We start from the raw sequence: 13288 nt of genomic DNA, 5'->3' as shown, positions 1-13288 counted from the left end.
AAAGCCACACAGCAGAGGGGGTGAAATTTCACGCTCAGGCCTGTGTCTCACTTGGCCGGGGGGTGTGGGGTGGCGGAGGGAGCAGCGTGAGTGACACATACCCATGGTTGAGTCCCTTCTTCCCGAAGGTCACAGTATGAGAAGCAAAGCGATGTCACAGGCCCGCAGATTTGAACGATCAGCGTAATCGAGTGAAAGAATTCCCACCGGCATCACGAAGCCCAGATGACCCAAGAATCCCCGGCCTTTAATCTCCCACCCGTGAAGCCTAATCTCCCAGGACAGAGAAAGAGGGGAGCACACCAGCCCCGGTGGGGTGATGCAAGGGTCCTGGGCCCTCAACGGTTCTGGTGTCCAGCAACCCACGGGCCCCCTAGCCGGGCTCCTGTTTCACCGGCTGGCTGCTAACGCCCCGTCCATGAGAGGTAGCGAGCTGTCTCCGCGTCTCCCTGTGTAACCTCGCACACTCTGTACCTCGGTTTGCCCGTCTGAAAACACAAGTAACAGTACCTACCTCAGGGGGTTGTTTGCTTTTAAACTTTACTGCGAAAAATATTCCCATATAGATGAATGTGATGAATAATGGGTGCCTGTCACCGAGCCGCCGACGCCCCACGTCTCGCCCCTCTGTGCCGGGCTCACGGCCCCCACCTGTGTCTCCCTGGAAACACTGAAGCCCCCAGCTGGCTGTGTCAGTGTGCCGGGGGCTTCCTGGAGGGCTGCAGAGGCTACAGCGAAGCAGCCAGACGCCGGCAGCTGGCATCACAGGCACTCAGCAAACGGGCGCCGCTCCCTCGCTCTCAGGAGCGAAGGAGCCAGCACGACCACTCCGGCCACCGCCTCCACCGGAGCTGGGCGCGGAGCACGTGGCCGAACAGTGACAGCCCCCGGTCCGTGGGCCCCGCCGGTGCCCAGCGACGCAAACGCCACCTCCCGAGTCTGCACTCCAACCCTACAAGATGGGAATTATCTCCACTTCACAGAGGGGAAAACTGAAGCTCAGAAAAATTAAGCCATCTTTTAAAAAACATACAAATATCCAGGCCTGTCTGATTCCAAAGCTCACACGCCGTGCCCTCATGGTGCCCCCAATAATTAGGCAAAATACTGTCCACTATTATTTGCTTTTTTTGTTTTTAAATCACGCAACTCAGTGATTTCTCTTTCACAAGACTGTACAACCATCACCACTACCTAATTCAGAGCATTTTATCACCCCCAGGAGAAACCCCACACCCATCAGCAGTCACTCCCCACTCCTCCTCACTTCCGTCCCTGGCAACCAAGAATCTACTGCCTGTCTCCTTAGATTTGCCTTGTCTGGCCATTTCACATCGACAGAATCACACAATAGGTGCTCTTTGTGACTGGCTTCTCTCACTTAGCATCATCTTTTCAAGGTTCATCCATGTTGAAGCATGTGCCATACTTCAGTCCTTTTGGTGGGTGAATAATATTCCATTGTATGGACGGACCACATTTTGTTTATCCATTTATCAGTTGATGGACACAAGTCATTTCCATTTTTTGCCTATTGTGGATAATGCTGCTACGAGCATCTGTGAACCAGTTTTTGTGCGAACGTGATTTCTGTTCTCTTGGGTTTATACCTGGCAACGGAACTGCTGAGTCGTATTGTGACTGTGTTTAATTGTTCAAGGAACTGCCAAGTTGGTTTTCTGAAGTGGCTGCACCATTTTACATATGAGAGTTCCTTTTTTTTCTTTATTGATTTTTAGAGAGAGGAAGGGAGAGGGGGAGAGAGAGAGAGAAACACTGATGAGAGAGAACATCGACTGGCTGCTTCCTGCATGCCCCCCATGGGGATCGGGCCCACAACCTGGGCATGTGCACTGACCAGGAATTGAACCAGCAACCTCCTGGTGCAGGGCCGACACTCAACCACTGAGCCAGAGTTCGAATTTCTCCACATCTTAGCCAACACTTGTTATTGTCCACCTTTTTGATTCTCGCCATCCCTGGCGGGTGCAAAGTGCCCATTTATAGGATATGCGTGTATAGCTCACCCGTCATTCTGTGGAATCTCACGGGCTCCTTGCAGCATCTACATAGAGTAGGGAGGGCAGAATTTTACGTTTCATAGAGGAGTGAACTGTAGGCTCGGAGAAACCAAATAACCTGACACCACGTCACCTCAATCGCAGAGAAATCAAAAGCACAAGGTACCAGTCCTGGCTCAGAGTCTCCTCTGGGCGTGAAGTCCCACGAGGGACGGAGGAAGGAATCCTGTCCTTTAACCTGACCCTTGGCGAGGCTTACGCAGATTTCACTTAAACAGACATCACTCAAACCAGTCTCCTGGGTCTGACATGCGCCTCAGAAAAAGTCACCCTCCCCATAGACAACCCTGGCTCTGCAGTCCTGCCCATTCGAAGGATTAACAATGCTCCCTGAACTGTTCCTAAAAATAGTAAATTCCCTCCCCCGTCCAAGGATGGTCAGTGACACCTTAATACAGATTAAGGCACTGCAGCGGTGGCCAGCCTGTCCCGGGCCATGCCTCTCAGAGGACAGCCTGACCAGCACTAGGCGCAAGTGGAATCGGAGCCCGAAGGACGTTTCAGTCTCAGCTCCCAGAGGCCGGAACACCAGAGAAAAGAGCTCAGGAGCCAGGGCCTCTCCGTCTACCTGCTGTGCACCCTGAGCAAACTTCTCAGCCTCTCTGAGCCTCAGGCATCTCTGCACACCCGCAAAGAAACACCAGCAACACCAAACCTCGCAAGGCGACTGCGAGAAGCAAAGGGGACAGGAAAGCCATCCGAAAACGTCAGGCTAGACAAGCAGCTACAGTCTTAGGGGGCGGGGCTGGAGTGGAGTGTTTCCAGGTGACGGTCTTTTTGTTCTTTAAAAATGGTCATCAGGACTAACAATTATGTACGGTTTCATAAGTAACAGCAAAAGCTTTACAAATGTGCATGTTCCTAACCTGTAGGCAATTCTAAGAATTTATCCTGAGGCAAAATCACACAGCTGAGGAGGGCGTGGGAGAGTATGAGAATGTTCATCCCAGTCACAGCGCAAAATAGTCCCTGTCCTCGGGCGAGGGGGCGGAGACACTGCCCACCCCACCCACTGCCGCCTGGCCACCGGTTTGCTTTAGCCAATGAAATTCGAGGGGGCTGCCGGTGGCGGTGTCAATTCCCACTTCTGAGCAGAGGCGGCGAGAACCGTCCTCATCGTCCCTCCTTCGTTCTTCGTCCATGAGACCAGCAATGCCATCAGGGCAGCAGTCAGCCTGGATCCCAGAGGGACAAGGGCACAGAGCAGGGCCACAGCCACCAGCCGATGGTGATGCAGCTCGAGTGAGAAAGGAACGTATGATGCTGCAAACCATGGGGCTCTGGGGGGTGGGAGGACCATTTGTTACTGGAGCCTAACCGAGCTGACTGATACACAGCCATGTTCCTACTAGTGCAAGCCTGCAAGCAAGCTACAGTCAGCTAAATAAATGTTACATAGGGGTGTGTGTGTACACACACATACATCTAAATATATATTGTAACATACATACCAATGTGTATGTATCTCTACAAAAGAATGCCAATAAAATGATGTATATACATTGGCATAGAAAAATACTCTCAATATGCTGTTAACTTTAAAAGGCAGAGTGTAAAATAGTATTGCTGACAAAGGATTAGTTTCCAGAACGTTAAAAAAAAAAAATCTATAAACCAGCCCAAATCGGTGTGGCTCAGTGGCTGAGCATCATCCCATGCACCAAGAGGTTGCCAGTCAGGGCACATGCCTGGGTTGTGGACTCAATCCCAAGCAGGGAGCAGGCAGGAGGCAGCTGATTGATGTTTGTATCTCTCTCCCTGTCCCTCTCCCTTCTTCTCTCTCTAAAAAAAAATCAATGAAAACATATTTTTTAAAATCTATAAATCAATAAGAAAAAGATAATCCCCCCTCCCCAAAATAGGCAAAGGAAATAAACTTGGAATTCACAGCACAGGACAACAGAGAAGACAATCGACATTGACAAGGTGTTCAACCTGGCTAGAACCCGGGCAAGTACAAACTGAAAGGACCATGAGATACTTACTAGTTTGCACTCATCAGATGAACGGGTTAAAATGGTAACATCTGACGGTTTAAGTGCTACAGAAATGTGGGAAATGAACTGGTTTAGCCTTGTAGCGGGGAGAATAACCTTGGAGATCAATTCCTAACAGTAACGGTGAACATGAGTGCACCGTAGGATCCAGCGATGCTACTGCCAACAGTCTCGATATCTGCAGGGCCCCTCGAGGGTGCTTGTATTGCTGATGTACGGCTGTGTACACTCAGCAGCGTGACACAACAAACGTCATTATCACAGGTGCAGCTTAGCGAGTGCCTCCGGCTCAGGGCTTCTCACGAGATTCTGGTTGGGCTGCTGTCCAGGGCTGAGGTCTCATCTGAAGGCTCGGCTGGGGCGGGTGTGGAGATCTGCCTCCAAGCTCACTCGGGGCTGCTGGCAGCCTCCCCGAAGGGCTGCCTGACCACATGGCAGCTGGCTTCCTCCAGGACAGTGATCAAGAGACGGCAAGAAAAAACACCCAAGATGGAAGCCACATCTTTTCATAACCCAGTGGCAAGTGATAGTCCATCCTTCTGCTGTTTTCTTTTTTTTTTTTAATCCTCACCTGAGGGTATTTTTCCATTTTTTGTACAGATAGAATGGGAGGGAGAGAGAGAGAAACATCGATGTGAAGGGACACATCGAGTGGCTGCCACCCACACGACCAACCAGGGCCGGGGACAAACTACAACCGAAGTACATGCCCTTAGCGGGAACTGAACCCGGGTCTCTCCGGACCGCAGGCCGACACTCTAACCGCTGAGCCAAACTGGCCAGGGCTGCTGTTTTCTATTGGTTAGAATCAAGTCAGTAAGTCCAGTCTAGGCACACTCTCCCCATGGGGAGCATGCCAGCACCGTTCCCTTCCCCCTTCTTCCCTCTAAGGGACCCCACAAGACTTGCAACCAGGGGAGTAATGGGCAGTGGCAACTTGTCCTAGACTGACCCCCTGAATCTGTCCCCAAGGCCCCTTTTCTTTGACTTCCCAGTGAGCCAGAGCAGCCCCGCCTGGCTCTCCTGTTGCTTCCTCTATGCCCTTCCTCGTTTCACTGTCCCGAGCGTGTTTTGCTGTAGCCAATAAATTCTTTCTTACTTTGCTGCAATAAACAAACAAGTAAATAAGTCCGGTCCACACCAAGGGGTGGGGATTACACAGAGGTGCAAACACCAGGTGGCAAGGATCATGGGCACCACCTCCCGCGGTGCCCAAGGAGGATCCACTGTTCAGGATAGCGTTCGGTGCTGCCGAGAAAATGGAAACGACCAACTGCACATACCTCGGGAAATGGGGACCGGTGCCTGCTGATGTAAGGAAACTCGCGCAGCAGCTCGCAGAGGAGAGAAAAGAGGGCCGCGGACCACGTTTCCGCGTCAGCACGATCCAGCTCAGAAACCATGTCGAACCAGTTGTCAAAGGCAAACTACAAAACGATGTGCATAGCAAGTAGAATTACAGTTCATGAGCACATCCACCACACACAACGAACGGTTCCCTCAGGCTCTGCACGTGTGGTGAGAACACAGCACGCAGGGACAGAGTCCCCATGCCTGGGAGGAGGGGCTCCCCGGGAAAGGAGAGCAGAGAGGACGAGGGCACGGCCTGTCTGTCCTGTGTACAGGTCTTTACAGAGCAAATGATCAAAATCAAATGACCATGTGATCTTATGTTTGCTAAACACACATATTTCTATCACATGTATCTATGAGGCATCTCTGAAGTCTGGACAGAGGACATTCTTTTACTCCTTCGCACACTGAAGAGGTTCTTGACGGCACTGTGTCAGCTACCTGGGTGTCCAGACTTCATGGAGCCCGGTGTGCAGACGGGAATGAGTCTCCAGGGGTATTCAAGAGAAGGCCGGCCAGAAATATAGGGGGGGGCAGTTAGGGGGTATTTTTTCTTCATCTTTTCTTTTCTGTGTTTTCCAATCTTACCAAATTGACGCAGAATTTTTGTGTTGAAAAAAAATGTCTTCAAAAATTAAGTCAAGCTGAAAAGCAAAGTGGGCGTGGCCGAACACCAGGGAAGGTTTGGGGTGAAGGGAGGGAAACTCCTGCCTCCTTGAGAAGACCCAGGACTCCCGGAGGCTCACCTGCCGTGTGCTGCCAGGTAACGGCGCACCTGTGCCAGGCCCCTGGGGAGCTGCCCGGGAGGCTGCAGCCAGCCCTCCTCCCTGGAGGGAGGCGACCTTCCCCCAGAGGGTCGCAGAGCAGGGGTCAGGGGAGAGATCGCACCCAGCTCCCCAAGCGCAGGCACAGCGTCTACAAGTGATCGTGACCACTGATCTGGGCTCCTCTCGACTGCCTGCGTGTCTACTGTGAAAGCGCATTGCTTTCATCCCGGGAGAGCAAATAAGCTCTAAAAAGAGAAGCATCTTTGTCCACATCCACAAAGCCCAGTGTGACCTGGCTCATACAAGGACCTCTGCACCCCACATCCAGTGACCACCCAGCCCGGCCACGGGGCCCTCCTCTCCACGAGACCTCGAGCCTGGCCTCCCTCCGGGCTTCGGCCTGCCCAGCCAGGCAGTTTAGCAGGAATCTCCCACCCTGGGCACTCAGTGCCCTGTCCCGGTCCTCATCCCCCCCCTTTGGTGCAGAAGCCCCAGACCTGCCTTTAGCAGCCGTCCTGGCAGGCAGGGTTAGCTCAACCTCTTAACTTTTGATGGCCCCTTAGTGATTTCCCCCCAAGGACGCCCTCATTCTGCTCCTTGGCTGTGAACCCCCACTTGGCCCTGCCACTCTCTCCTCTGCTGCAATCACCCTGAATGAAGTCTCCCCACACGGAACAAGGATAATTGTTCTTTACCAGCAGGCGAGCGGGTCCAGGGGCCGCCCACTGCACCTCGCCCCCCCACTGCACCTCGCCCCCCCCCACCTGCCACCCTGGCAGGAGCTGCCCAAGGAAGGGGGACAACCAGGGACCTGGGGGTGGGATGGCGGGAGGGACTGGAGGGGAGGTGCAGCTGCAGAGAAAACAGAAACCTGTAGGGTAGGTGGGACTTAAACACACATGTGAACAAAAGGTCAGAGACCGTGATGAACTTCATGCCCCCGGACCTGAAGCCTTAAATGGAAGGAGGGTCAATGCTCAGGCGATCAGAGGACAAGAAGAAGCAGAAAGGAGGGCAGCTGGGGGGGTGGGCTTGGGGAGGAGGGGGAGAGCAGGGAGGTGACCGGGCTCTGGTCCCAGGCGGCCTCTAACTCTGTGACCTCGGGGAGGGTCACTTCCCCGGGAGCCGCCCTTGTGGCCCTTCTCGGGAAGGGAAGGGAAGAGACGCGATAAGGGGCCGGTCTCTGGCAGTCACACAACAAAGGAAAGTCTACAACCACAGCCTGCTCCCCGCGTCTTGGGGCAAATCAACACTCAAAATTCAACTCCGAGTTCAACAGGCTCATTGAGACCTGAGACACTTTTCCAGAGAGCCCGTGACGGCTGGCTGGCCGGCTGCGTGACGGGGCATCCCTCACCCACGGGCACCCTTGCTGACCGCTCACGGCCCCCAGAGCCGCAGCCTCGGCGCCTGCCCTCTGTCAGCTCACACGTCATCTTGCTCCCCAAAGCTGTGGTTGCCCCCTAAAACCTTGTCCCCAGGCTTATGTCCACCAGGCTGCAGGGAGGGGAAAGCTGCAGCCCAAGGTTCTGCCATGTGGCCTGGGGCGAGTCTCCAGGCCCCCTGCCTGCCAGCTCGGTCTTCGAGGTGACCACCGGGGACCGCTATGGACACACGGGTGGTCCCCTCGTCACATCGGGGAGTCCTGCCTGCTGCCCTCAGGTGCTCTTCCTCCCAGCCGTGCTCCCCTGTCGTTTCTCGGCAGCCAGGGCAGCTCTGGACAGCAGGGCCAGGCCCCCAGGATGAAGGGCTGGTTCGTAAGCCAAAGGGCTGGACGGGCCTTAGAGGTGCCGAGGTCAGTGCCTCAAACGCTGAGGACTCTAAAGGGAAACCTTAGCCAGACCCTCAGAAGGCAGACGAAGGGCTGCAGGGTGCATGGAGCTGCCCCGCCGCCCAGTGACTCCCAGGCCCTCCCTGCCCAGAGGCTCCTCTGCAGAGTCACCAAGGAGGCTCGGCCAGCCCTGGACCCGCCTGCAGAGGAGCCAGCCGGTGACAGCACAGCCAGGAGCCCAAGGGCGTGAAGTACAACGGGGGTCACAGGGCTGCCTCCATCACGACAGCAGGTGATGTGGGCTCCCTCACCACACCCTGCTAAGGGCACCCCACCTGCCCAGCCAGGCAAGCCCAGCCAGGGCACCATGATGTGGCTGAGCAATCAACGGCACTTCATTCACTTCCAAATACCCAGGAGCAGGAACACCACACCAGAGTGGGAGGAAGGAGCAGCCAGAGGTCAACAAAGCCTGGACAGAGAGGAAGACAGAAAATGGTACACACTGCGTGAACTCGCAAATCCGGGGACGCGCCATGAGGAGCCCACGGTCTCCGCTCCCCGCGGACAGACAGGCCTCGGGAACACACTCAGGAAGCCGGTGTCCCTCTAGCTTTGCCACTGGCCGCACTTTCCTCTGGGAAAACCACTGCTGTGTCCCTGCAGCCGACACGGATCTGAGTGTTCCTGGGTTTGGAAATGGTGTACAGTGCCACAGAGGACATGAAGGAGGGCCCAGCCCAGGGCCGAGAACTCGGGCAGGAGGAAATGCAGCAGGAGGGGCTGGGCAGCATCCTGGGCAGCAGGAAGGGCACGCACGGGGACAAGGAGCTGAGCCCTGCTTCTCAAACGGCACTGGGTGTGCTTGGAATCCTTACTTAAAACGCAGATTCCCAGGCCCCGGCCTGGCAGCTTCTGACTCCCACAGCCTGGTGTGGGGTCCGGGAATATGCGTCCTCAGGTAGGTGGTCAGGGTCCACACTTGGAGAAACTCGGCACAGAAAGCTGTGGGCACTGAGTGAGTCGCCATCTACGGAGAACCTAGACCCCGCCTGCAAGAGGCCCTCAGGAACGACTCCTTTTCCTTTTCCGTGGTTGGTGCCAGCTGCTCTCTCGAGCGTGCTAAGGAAGACTGAACACATCATCGTTTACATTAATCCCCTAAAAATCTCATCAGGTGCGCACTGTCCTTCCCATGGGCAACGGGCTGAGACGGGTCCCCTCAAATTCAATCTGCCGTCCTATCGCCCAGGACGGACCTCGGCATGTGACTCTGTTTGGAGGCGAGCTCTCTAAAGAGGTGACTGAGTTAAGATGAGGTCAGAGGAGTGGACCTGATTCTTGTGCGAGGGGCTCAGGACACATGTCCGCAGAGGGACGAGCACGTGAGGACACAGGGAGGAGGTGGCCGTCTACACGCCAAGGGAAGAGGCCTCAGAAGGAACTGACCCTGCTGACACCCTGATCTCAGACTCGCAGAATCCAGAACTGAGAGAGAATAAATGTCTGTTGTTTAAGCTGCCACGTCAGAGGAGAAACCGAGAGTGGTGTGGTTAAGTGACTTACCCGGCGAGAGCTGGGGCGGGACAGCATGGGACCCACAGCCCTCAACGCCCCCGCCCTCCTTACAGGGCTGCACGAGAAGGTTCCCGCCAAGGCATTCTGAACAGTGAGCACCACCCAGAAGTTTAGGATTTATCATCCTCCCTCCGCACCAGCTGCATCGAGACTGGGACCATCAAGCAGGCTCACTGACCCCCGTTATCAGCGGTACCCACACAAGAAAGACCCTCATCACGCACGCGGCCACTCTGAAAGAAAGCAGCTCTAGCTCCCACAGACCTGCACCAAGTCAAGCCTTTGATGTAAAAGGAAGAAAAATCACAAGGACCAAGATTTAAATAACAGGAAGTGTTCGGAGGGCTGAAGGCCACGTGTGCTGGGCAGGGAGCGCATCAGCCCCTTCCACGCGGCTCGGGGAGTCCTGCGGCCAGGCTCCTGGAGCCTCGCGTTAGCTCATGAAGCCACGGCCTGCACCCCCACACCCCCACAGGGCCTGTTGCCGCCCTTGGTTTAGAAAAGATGCGGCAAATCTGAGGCCAAATTGACGGGAACAGCATCGCTTCAAATGCACTTTGTCAGCGGGATTGTTAGCTCCGGGTCCTGCAGCTGGGACTCCGGCCTGGGTGGGGGTGGGACCAATGGCCAGGAGGGTGGGAAGGGGGACGGGAGGGAAACCGTGAAATGAGACCCAGCTCTCTGGGCCGCATCCCTCCTGGGGGCTCCAAGAGAGCATGTTCCCTTGCCTTTCCCAGCTTCTCCCAGCCGCCCACATCTCTGGGCCTGTGGCCCCTCCACCTGCAGACCAGTGGCCGGGACGCACCTCTCCGCCTGGTCTTAAGTCACAGCACCGCGGACTGACTGCAGCTGGGGAGCCTCCCTTTTTATTTATTTTTTTATCCTCACTCGAGGACATTTTTGCATTTATCTTCAGACAGAACGGGAGGGAGAGAGAGAGAAACATCGATGCGAGAGAGACACATAGACTGGTTGCCACCTACATGACCCCAACCGGGACTGGGACAAACTGCAACCGAGGTACGTGCCCCCAGCAGGAACGGAACCCGGGACTCTCCTGTCTGCGGGCCGACGCTCTAACCACTAAGCCAAACCGGCCAGGGCGGATCCTCCCTTTTTAATAAGTCTTACACCATGGCCTTGGGTCCACCCAGAAAATCCAGGGCACTGTCCCTATGTCAGGTCCTCAATCTTACGTCGAACAGCTCTTCACCATGTAAGGTAACATCGTCCCAGGATCCAGGAACTAGGACATGGACTCCTTCTGGGGGCCATGAACCTGCCGGCCACATGACAGTCCTGGACGGAGATGCACTCCACAGGCTGCAGCAGTGGCTGTCAGAGTCCTGGGTGCAGCTCCCTCGTGTGCCGATGCAGGACATGTGGATGGGACCAGGAAGCCACCTTCCCGACAACCCCTCCCAGGCCTGAGCGCCAGGGGCAGAGTGTGCAGGTGGGGGAGCAGCCCGGATTTGGCCAACGAATCGTCCTGAGCAATCCGGTCCAGGCTGGAGTCAGACACACCGAGCGCCTGCATAGGTTGTCACCTCGGGGCTGCGGGCCCTGGGAGGAGTCACCCAGCCACCGCTCCACGCAGGCCACGCTGGGCTGGCCAGAACCACACGGACAGTTCGGGAACAGAAATGGCCTCCCCTGGAGTCTTTTTATACTTCCTAAATCTACAGGCCAGTATGAAGGAAGCTTCTGAGCCACCAGTCAGGAAATGAAAAGTTACGGGTCTGGTGTTAACCATAAATCACCCACTTGTGATATAAATATAGCAAGTCATTAGCGTCAACGCCATCTGCAGCGAACGCTGCCCGAGAACTCGGCTTGGCTCGCGCGGTGCCACTCGCTGCCAGAGCAGGACGGGGCTCGCGGCCAGAACGACGTCCCGGCTGAGGTGAGCTTTCTTACACCCACTGATGACTCTGGGGAATCGGTTCCCACACAGTCTTAAAATAAACATAAATCACAAAAACATATCATCGAGCCCCAATATTAATAATGGATATAGAAGTTTAATAACAGAAACTCATAGAATCCCCGTGACAGCCATACCAGGTCGGTATGATCTCCACCTGAGGATCCCAGAAGTTCGGGGACCTGCTTGGGCTCACGGGGCCACGAGGCGATGGCCAGGGTCCAACCCCACCCCTAGTCATTGTACAGAACTCAAAGAAGCAACCAGGACAGTCTCTCCCACACCTCACCAGCGTCGCCCACAACAGATGCCTGGGGAGCTGCTTTGGGAGGTAACAGAACCAGTACCCACAAAATGACATTTTCAAATTCTGTCTGACATATATCATTGCAAAGTATTTCTCCAACTCTTAGCCTTGGCTGCAAATCCCAGAGAAGGTGCATCTGAAGTCCAGGTGCCAGGAGCCGTCCACAGGCGGGCGGGGGCGCTGGGGCCACAGGGAAGATGTGCCCAGCTTGCGCCCTGGACATGCTCATCTCCTTAGGGGTCTACAGCAGAGAGGCCCTGGCACCATCTCTCCCTAAGGTGTGCGGTCCATGGTTAAAGTAGGGGTCAGCCCCGTGTGCTCCGGCCACCCGGACCAAGAGCTCTCACAACAGCCTGGCAAAGAAGGGCCTGCCGAGTTGCTGATGCCTGGGGCCGAGCCGGAGGGACAGCTAAAATGAAGAGCTGGAGGCCGGGAAAACGCCCTGATGCATTTGGGGGATGGCGACAGTCCAGCCCAGCTGGAACACAGGATGGATAGGGGGTGAAAGGCCACGGTGGCTGGTGGCCCAGGCTGGGAGCCTGGGGCATCTGTCAGCCAGCACCTGCCAATTTCAAAGTGCATGGGGAGGGGAAGGAGCATGTGCCCAAATCTGTGTCAAGTGACACTGCCCCAAATGTCCCCAAAGGGAGAAGCCACACATCTCATGTACGTATCAGAGCTGCTGCTGGGGAGGACAGTGAGCCCCCCTGCAGCCCCGCAGGCTGCCGCCGCCCTCCGCCCATTCTCTCCTTCGGTTCACCTTGGCCCAGTGAGCTCGCCAGGGCAGCACCTCACCTCACTTCCAGGCGAGGACTCGGGGGTTCGGACACTGAAGCAGAAGGCAGGCAAGCACCACTCACCTGGGCTGCTAATTCGCTGCCCAAATGTCCAGCCAACCCCACCTGACCCAGACCCCCACTCCCAAAGAGTGACCAGTTAAGGTTTTCAAAGCAGGATCAACACAGGGGTCCCACCAACTGCTTAAGAGTCTGAGGGTGACGAGGGTGACATGTCAGCTTCCTTCAACACAGGCTGAAGCCAGCTTCCCAGCTCTGTGCTGGGGCTGACCCACCAGGATTCACTCGTGACCCCTTGGCTAGTGGCCCCAGGAGGCAGGGAGCCCCCTCTGCACTTACTTTGAGAAGCAACCCCAAGAGAATATGGCTGAGCTAATGACCTTTATACCCCCAAGCAAGACTGGACGTGTAGTTCTCCCAGACAAACACATTCAGTGAGCACCTGGCAGGTGCCTGGTACCAAGACAGAGTCTTGCCATTGCAGAGACAGGACAGATGGTGGCCCGAGCAGGCACCAGTCTTCGACCTCAGGGCTCTCTGCATTCTGCAGGGCCTCGCCTTCACGCAAACACCCAGCCGGCCCCACAGCAGGTTAAAGGTTAGGACAGCAACCTATTTCTGCCCCATTTTACACTTGCAATTCCAGCTCCTGGCGTCCTGAAACCACGAGACACATCAGGAAGCGCCTCTGCAGGGACCCCGCGGAAGAACAG

The 13288-nt window shown here is 55.6% G+C and overlaps 1 protein-coding gene across 2 annotated transcripts in view; it reads right to left on the bottom strand.

The window, feature by feature from the left end:
• Positions 1–13288, bottom strand: part of HPCAL1 (hippocalcin like 1) — an 80210-nt gene that overhangs the window by 49392 nt on the left and 17530 nt on the right. The window contains exon 1 of one of the 2 annotated variants that reach the window (XM_036262530.1): positions 2948–3162. The exons of the other annotated variant lie outside the window; for it this stretch is intronic. The gene's annotated coding sequence lies outside the window, so the exon portion shown is untranslated. Of the gene's footprint in view, positions 1–2947; positions 3163–13288 lie in introns of those variants that run through there. 2 annotated transcript variants of the gene reach the window in all.

The sequence above is a fragment of the Molossus molossus genome, unplaced genomic scaffold (assembly GCF_014108415.1).
Source record: "Molossus molossus isolate mMolMol1 unplaced genomic scaffold, mMolMol1.p scaffold_m16_p_15, whole genome shotgun sequence".
Classification (NCBI taxonomy): Eukaryota; Metazoa; Chordata; class Mammalia; order Chiroptera; family Molossidae; genus Molossus; species Molossus molossus.
The sequence above is the reverse complement of the archived record's forward strand: the minus strand, read 5'-3'. Positions and strand labels throughout refer to the sequence as shown.